We start from the raw sequence: 8,857 nt of genomic DNA, 5'->3' as shown, positions 1-8,857 counted from the left end.
TGTTTTTTTTTTTTAATAGTGATATAAAGAGGAGGGTTCACTTTCAATAATCTCTCATCTGATTTCTCCAGCAAGCAGAGAAAAAATATGTAGCATAATTTATGGGTAATATTTTGTAATTTTGAAATGAAAGTGGAGTTATATGTTTAAAGTACTGTATAAACATTAAGTAGTGAACCATCACAACATGCCTGTGAAGTAGGTATTATCTGCACTGTACTGTTGGCGAAACTGAGGCAAAGAGGTGTAGTGATTTGCTTAAGGCCACACAGCAAATCAATAACAGAACTAAAACTTGAACTCAGGATTTCCAATCCTGTGCTCAGTCATGCTGTCCTGCACATCTCTACAGAAAATAAAACAGGTTTATGAGGCTAGGGCAGAGCCCCTTCGCAAGAACATGAACTGTCCAGACAGAACGTAGATTTATATTTAAAAAAAGAAAGCTATTACGGTGGAAGAACCTTGGGGCCTAAAAGTCTGCCACCATCCTTTTAAAATTTGCTTTTCCCCCAGCTAAGCCAAAAACAATTTTGCCATGTCAACAAATTTTTAGGCTAGCTGGTGCTATTAGAAAAAAATGTACCCCTCTAGCTCCAATATGGCACATCCTTGCCCACCTCATCCACTGTTTCTTTTACTTCCCCATCCTCTACCACTTATTAAACAGCAACTATTTTACTACTGAGGGATGTTCCTCCCTGTAGTTGCAGATCCAGGACAACTGACTCTCTCTAGCATAGCTAAAATATGAAACAGGAAACTGTTTATGTCATGTCTAGTAAACCATCAAAAAGCGCCTTGTTTAAAATAGAAAAATCAGATGAGATCATTACAGTTTTTAAATATTCTATTTTTTGGCATGACACCTACCTATCTAAGAGTCATTGTAAAATGATACTGAAAAGGTTACATAAAATCAAAACAAGGCAGTCAAATATTCCTATGTGCATCACTTGTTTTGGCAAATGAAGACTTTCATTGGAAAACAGGAAAGAGGCATCATTTTTACAAAAGAATGTCATATACCAATTAGCACTGCTGCTTGCAAGATGAACAAGTCTGGATTACTATGGAAATTTTGGATATAAAATGGCTGACTGACTGCTTTAGGCATGTGTGTGTGTATTTGTATATACCTAGAGCATAAAAACAGGAGTAAATGATTGCTATAGCAATTATTTATATATAAACACCACTGACACTTTACAGAGACAGAAAGATGTTACAATCAAAATTAAGAGGAGGAACAACAGGAGCAGAAAATATAGGGAAAATCTTGATAATGTTGTAAGTAACTAAGTGGTTATTATTTCATAAGGTCATAGTGAAGTGATGCATTCAGGTGAGAGCCAAACTAGATAATCATAGTTCTCTATCCCTGTGAAGCACCCCACAGACTTTTATATAAATGATACATATATGGATACACAGAATGATGATAGCTAGGTTAGTGATTCTTAGCAATATCAACCAAATTACAGTTTGCTAAATGATCTAAAAATATATATATATACTGGTTTGCAATGAAAGTGCCATTAATGTAATTTTGTTCTGTGGTTCAGAATCAGCTGCTGTGGTGAAAAGTGCTAAGAAGCAGTATCGTCCTCAGGGAAGAACGTATGAAAGAAGTTATTTGAAAGAAGATGGTTCATAGACATGTACAGAAGAAAACTTGTACAAAAGTTAAACATTCAGCCACTTTATGGAGAGTCTCGAGCCGTATGGCATGCTCTAGCTTGACTAGTTGAGAGCAGTACAGAAAAATATATCCTTGAGCTTTACTTATACAAAAATGTAAAGATGCTTATCTTTAGTAGTTTACATTGGCTCAACTCAGATTTCAAAAGAAAAGAAAATATTCAATTTTATTTCAGATTCACTCTGGGCATGTTACACATTCTAAACACACACACACACAGTTTCTGATAACCTATGATTTACGACTATATCATCCATGCCCGACACCACAGCATTCAAGTACATATGATACAAGAATTAATTTTATATAACTATTCTTGATGGTACATGTAGAAGTGTCTATGCAACACATTAATACATTTTTTAAAAGTAGCATAGACTTTCACATGTAGCCACTGAAGTTTTGTCCTTTCGGTAGCCAAGAGGAGGGCATACTAACATGTCCAAATTTCCTCCTGTTTCTTATTTAGGCCAATACAGTCATTTCAGCAATCCTCCACTTTAAAAAGTCAAACAAGAGGATCTTTGCCTGGGAGTTGAGCAAATCCAGCAATAGGGAATAGGGAGCTGGTTTGCAACGATTTCCAACCATTGTTCTTCAGATGCCAAGAGCACCCAATAAGTTACTGTGAAACAAGTCCCTGCAGCTCCTTTGAAGTACTTCAGGAATTGGCAGAAAAGATTTCAGAACAGGAACCTGAAGTGTAGGAAAACAGTTCAGAATTTATGTATCAAACTAACACAGGAGGTTGGGATTTCACATCCTTTAAAGTTAAATTTATTAAGAGGGATAAAATGTAAGGGACGAAACAGACGGTCCATTAGAAATAAGAGCAATCCAAAAGATTCAGTTGGCCAGAACTCTTGGATTTGGGAGTATTCTTACCAAATATTATGAAAAGATTCACTCTCTCTGCAGTTCCACTAATAGTTGTCATTTCCCTCAGCCCTGTTTTCCATTGAATCTGTATGTTAATGTGAACAACCTGGCTTTATCGTGATCTCATCGGACTATATGAACTGGGTCAGTTCACTTCTGATTTTCAGAAAAGATTTTTTGGTTTTGTTGTTGTTAAGTTTAGGTCCCAGATTTTCAAAAACAGCAGTCTAAAGTTAGACTCCTAAATCCACAGGATCCATTGGGCCTAAATAAATTACCCCCACCCTTTTTTTTTTTTTTTTTTTGGTGAGTGGTGCTCTCCTAACATCTTGAAAATTGGACTATTTATTTAGGTGCCTATATATGAATTTCGGAGCCTAATTTTAGGGTCCCATTTTTCTGTAAGTCTGCAGCCAAAAAACTGAAGAGCCAACACATAGTATCTCCCCTTTTCATTTTCTAATGCCTACAATACAATTCTAAACATATCCTTGACATAAGGTCTTCTGAGAGGCAGTATGGTCTAGTGGACTAAAAGCAAGATTGGAATTCAGGAACTCCTGGATTCGAAAACTAGATGCAACATCAAGGTAATGTGTAGCCTTGGGCAAGTAAAAAGCAACAGAGTCCTGTGGCACCTTATAGACTAACAGACTTATTGGAGCATAAGCTTTCGTGGGTGAATACCCACTTCGTCAGACGCATGTCTGGGCAAGTAATTTACTCTCAGAATCAAATTCCATTTTGTGAGTGGGTGCACCTCCTAATAAAATTAATAGGAGCTGTACTCACTTATGCTATGGCTGAATGTGACCCAGAGGGTCTGTTTCCCTATCTGTAAAATTAGGATAATATAATAATATTTACCTGCCTCATGGAGGTGTGGTGAGAATTAATATTTGTATATTTGAATCTCCTAAGAGAAAAGTAACTCTCAGTTCCCTGTTCACCAATAGTGAGATCATGTATTTCTCAGAAATAATGGGATTTTTTTTTGCAGGTTCCAGGAGACAATTAATATTTAGCATTTACCCTGACAGGGTGAAGTAAAATGCTTGTTCCTAAGGAAGATATCTGCAACATACATAGAATATTAGGAAGCTTAGGGGAAGGGTATGGCTTGCATAATGTTAAGTGGAAGAGTTATTGCAGGTCCACAGGTGGGGAAGGTCATGGGTGCATCTTAGGAATGGATGCTAACAGAGAGCAGGGATCTGTGCAGCTGCACAGCAATACATACTTAGGGATGACCCTGTTCAACCTGGTGGAAAACTTTTATAAAATTTAATAAGCATGAAACTAATGATCTATAGAACTTTCTCTACACAACACTATAGAATTTAATAGAGAATTATTACCTGTTTAAACTAACCTTAGAGTTCTACAGCAGGATACATATCTCTATTCAATTGTTATCAAATTTGACAATCATTTCTGGATAATTCAATTGTTCAAACCATATTAAATTGTATTGGAGTTTTCCAAAAGGGAGGTCAGATACACATGTAATATTATTCCTATTTTATAGGTGGAAAAACTAAGGAAAATAGTCACACAGCAAAGTCAGTGACCCAGACAGCTTTAAAACTCAGCCTCTAGCTAAGACCACCCCTCTCTCTCTTTCAGGTTTGCTAACAAGAACCATCATTGCAGATCTACATCCCCCGCCTCCACTAGCTGTTCAAACTGAGTAAGCCCCCAAAATTTAAAAAAGATCCTTTGCATACTTCTTTGTCTTTTTGGTGTATTTTACTGCAAAGCCTCAAACATGTCTATCAGGTTATTGTGGTAGGAGGGTTGGTTAGAGCAGGAAGGAAGAGAAATAAGAGCAGTTTGTTGAGTTAGACAATTTTCCACTTGCCATTTAGATTTTAAGAGCAGGAAGCAGTAATGCTTATAGTGGAAGGTCTCACTCTAATGAAATATTACAAAGTGTATTAAGCCTTATAAAAAATTTGGAAATACTGAAAATATAAAACATGGGTGTTTCTGACACATTGTTCCTGTTAATTTCCCCCACACACACACTACTTACAAAGTTTGCATGAGAAGACGTTTTGATTTCGTCTGTTTCTGCTAACTCCCCCCTTGAAATCATAGTTGTTTGTCACATCATTACACTCTCCACAGTAATCAGTACTGTACTCATACAAATAGAAATATGACTTCAGGTGGGCGAGTAACAGGCAAGAGCAAATGAACGTACATAGTCAATCCTCCAAAAGAAATCTGTGCTGCACTCTAAGGTTGCCATCTACTACAGTCTCAAGTTTTGTTTTGTTTTGTTTTGAAACTAGTTTTGAACAGCTTAGCCCTGTCATCCAACAGTGTTTAAAACCAGTTTGGGGGCAAAAGGAGCAGACGGGAGCAGAGTTTGAATGTGGTTTTCTAAACAAAGCTCCATCTATAGTGAACATTTCAGTGAGGTTACTCATGTAAGAGAGATTTTACTAGAACAGGCCTCAGTTTTTCATCTGGCCTCCAATTTGTGCATAGGCAAAGTTCACAAGCATAGAATGTGCTTTTGTGTGCAAGCTAATAACTACTCAATATGTGTACACAAATACCCATTTGCTCAGAAAGTTGCACACTATCTGAACCAGACCAAGTCAGAGACCAAATGGCAAGTTAGCACCAAATGTAGGCAGCCTTCCCTGCATCACTGATTAATGATTTTTATTTTTTTCTGTCGTAGGAAGCCAAACTTGCCAACATGTCTGCTTATGGCCTGTAATATATACGGATAGAATTCATTTCTGTGTTTGGACTGAGGGTGAACATCAGAAAAATGTCTAAGTCTTCCCAGTATTGTTTATAAGGAGCCCTCGCATCCAAAACTCAACATTTTTTCTGCATTTATATTTTTTAATGAAATTATCCTAATGATGGCAAATATAACATGTGGCATATAAACTTTTCTACTTAAAGATAAATCTTTAAAGGACCAGTGGCTCTCTAGTACTGAATATACATAAGAAAATATTTAATTGTCTTAAATAAACATCAACAAAGTATGAAAAGTGAGCACCTCATAAAACAGATATAAAATACATTAAAAACAGTCCCTAAATCAAAAAAGCATGGTTCTCCACATTGCATGTTGAAATACTGTACTAAAATGAAGAAATAGACCACATTTGCCTGGACTTCAGCATTTTGAATGGATATAAACTGGCCACCAGGAAGTTTAGACTTGAAATTAGACGAAGGTTTCTAACCATCAGAGGAGTGAAGTTCTGGAACAGCCTTCCAAGGGGAGCAGTGAGGGCAAAAGACATATCTGGCTTCAAGACTACGCTTGATAAGTTTATGAAGGGGATGGTATGATGGGATAGCCTAATTTTGGCAATTAATTGATCTTTGACTATAAGCAGTAAATATGCCCAAGGGCCTGTGATGGGATGTTAGATGGGGTGGGATCTGAGTTATACAGAGAATTCTTTCCTGGGTGTCTGGCTGGTGAGTCTTGCCCACGTGCTCAGGGTTTAGCTGATCACCATATTTGGGGTTGGGAAGGAATTTTCCTCTAGGGCAGATTGGCAGAGGCCTTGGCGGGGTGGGGTTCGCCTTCCTCTGCAGCGCGGGGCATGGGTCACTTGCTGGAGGATTCTCGGCACCTTAAAGTCTTTAAACCATGATTTGAGGACTTCAATGGCTCAGACATAGGTTAGGGGTTTGTTGCGGGAGTGGATGGGTGAGATTCTGCGGCCTGCATTGTGCAGGTCAGACTAGACGATCATAATGGTCCCTTCTGACCCTGAAGGCTATGACTATGAATAACAAAATGTATTGACTGGTCTGTTTTTTTAATCATCTGTTGGGTTACTCAATCAGGCATATGTTTGACCCAGACATTCAGTGCCACCTTGCTGAGAGTAAGACAGTGATTGCACCCAGAAAACTACAGCATAGTATCTAAACTGGGAGGTCCATGTGTATTTCTACCTTCATCAGTTCTAAAATAAAATAAATAAATAAGTGCAGAGCAAACATTATCTATTGTTAATTACCTGTAAAGTAGGGCTTTAGTCACTTCCCCTGTTTTTAAGAGCTCTGAAGTGAAACCTAAAAGAAGCCACCCATTGTTTTCAATTGTGCAACAGCCAGGAGCAAATAGGGCTCAAATTGCAGCTCTGAAAGGCAACAGGAAATTGGCATACCGCTAATCTGTACTAAACTATTCATAGTAACAAAGGCTACATTCCTGCTAAAATATTCACCATTAGAAATCCAAGGCAGATCTGTTTGTGTCTGTAAGGACCACAGAATAAATCTGTAGAAATAAAAGGGTTGTTTTTTTTTTTTTTTTTAAATTAGAAGACCATAATGGGATCTGGCTTTTCTTTCCTGGCTCTGAAAGTAACATGTATTATTTATAGTTCTGCTTTGAGTATCTGGTGAGACTAGGTAGAAGCCAAATGATCAGGATCATTGCCATTTTCAAATTAGTATTTAATAAACTAATATAAGGCCAACTGTCCATTACAGATGGTTTAGCTGGATCATATTGTACAAATGTGCCATATGATTAGAACTCCAAAAACATTTTAAATTTGTCTCAGTATGTTTGGATTACTGATTTGCTAATTAAAAGCACTAATATTAATTCTAATTCACAATAATCAACTGCATAAAAAAACATGATTACATTTAATTATATACACAACTTATTAAGACTTTAGATGAAACACTCAAATTTTAGGGTTTAGCAGGTTCCCATTCTTTCACCTGTATTTTTGGAAGAATAACCTAATAGTGTTTAAAACACAGGGCTGCAAGTCAGAATATGTGGTTTCTGCTACAGATTACGTTGACAGATTATGTAACATTCAGTTACATGACTTCAGGCAAGTCACTTAAATTCCTTGAGCTTCAGTTTTCCCATCAGTACAAGGGAAATCTATACTTCACAGGAGTGTTATGAAGCTTAGTTAATTAAGAAATGAATCGATAAAGTGCTTTAAGATCATCAGGAGGTGGAAGCTGTTAAGAGTAGCATTGTATTTTCTGCCATTCTAGTAACCTCAAGAGTAAAATTATCCATAATCGGGTATGGAAAACTTGTCAGCTGGAACTGCAAACCAGTTCAACTTTTACACGGAATGTTACGTGCACCTGTTAATAGTGATAGATGTCTGTGCAATTGCCTTTGAGTGTGCTTTTACTCCAGCATGAAAAAAAAAACTTTAAAATTGGAAAAATGAAACATGAAAAAGCCTTTTGGGTCTCTGGTTTTCTTCTTCGAACTCTAGCACCTGCTTTTAGAGAGGTCCTTTGACTCTTGGCAGAGTAGGAGAGTGTTCTTAAACTATAAAGATATTTCCTTACGTAACCTTGCTTGTCACTAAACCCCAAAATCCAAGTGCTACTGAACTTGGGCAAAGTTCATATCCAGATCTGATAAACTTTATATCTCACCCTATCTTTATAAATGGGCCAAAGCAAAACCCTAGATCCAAACTGCTCCAAGGCTTTGGGACTGTGCAGGCCCATCTTTACTGTGATTAATCAAAAGTGATATAAACATTTAGAATTAAAAGAGCAGGTGTCCTTAAGGCAACAATCTGCACTGCCACACAAAGATAATTATTTATGCTTCAATAGTGCCTTTCATCCGAAGGATCCCAGAAGCACTATGCCTGATATATAAACACATATAATACTGAAATATAGTTAACCCTCAGACTGGAGAGGTCAATAAACAGGTACAGAACAAGGAAACAGGAGTGGGTGGATTTTGACGGACAGCTAACGAACTTCACTATTAAAAATAAAGTATCATGAGATTTTCCAATATCCAGATTTCACAGAAGACATCAGGCTTTAGTCTCTTCTAAAAGGTTCCTATATAGTAAATGGTGTGGCTCTTCTGGGCTCAATTTTCACTGTGCTGCTTCCAGAGTTGGCAGATACAATGGCATAAGGAGAAGATGACATCAACCCTTCTGGACAAATTAGAAGTGATGGCACTTTGAAGAGGGACTTATCCAGTCCTCAAGTAGGAGGTAACTACAACTTGCCTTGCAAATGAGAACTTAAAGGCTGGAAGAGGAAATCTTCAAGACACTGGAAAGATTAGTGGAGGGATTTCCCGGAAAAGGGGTTATTTAAATTAAAATGCCTGAGATTAGAGCCATTGATTATGAAGTGGCATTGTATACAGTTAACATAATTTAAGTTAACATTTTCCCCTTATATTCAGTGTATTCCAGCCATTCAATGCTTGGCCGCTAATAGTTACTTATTTTCCATTGTGTCACAGGTACTCAATATTAT

This window comes from Trachemys scripta, chromosome 5, assembly GCF_013100865.1.
Source record: "Trachemys scripta elegans isolate TJP31775 chromosome 5, CAS_Tse_1.0, whole genome shotgun sequence".
NCBI classification, from domain to species: Eukaryota; Metazoa; Chordata; order Testudines; family Emydidae; genus Trachemys; species Trachemys scripta.
The sequence above is the reverse complement of the archived record's forward strand: the minus strand, read 5'-3'. Positions refer to the sequence as shown.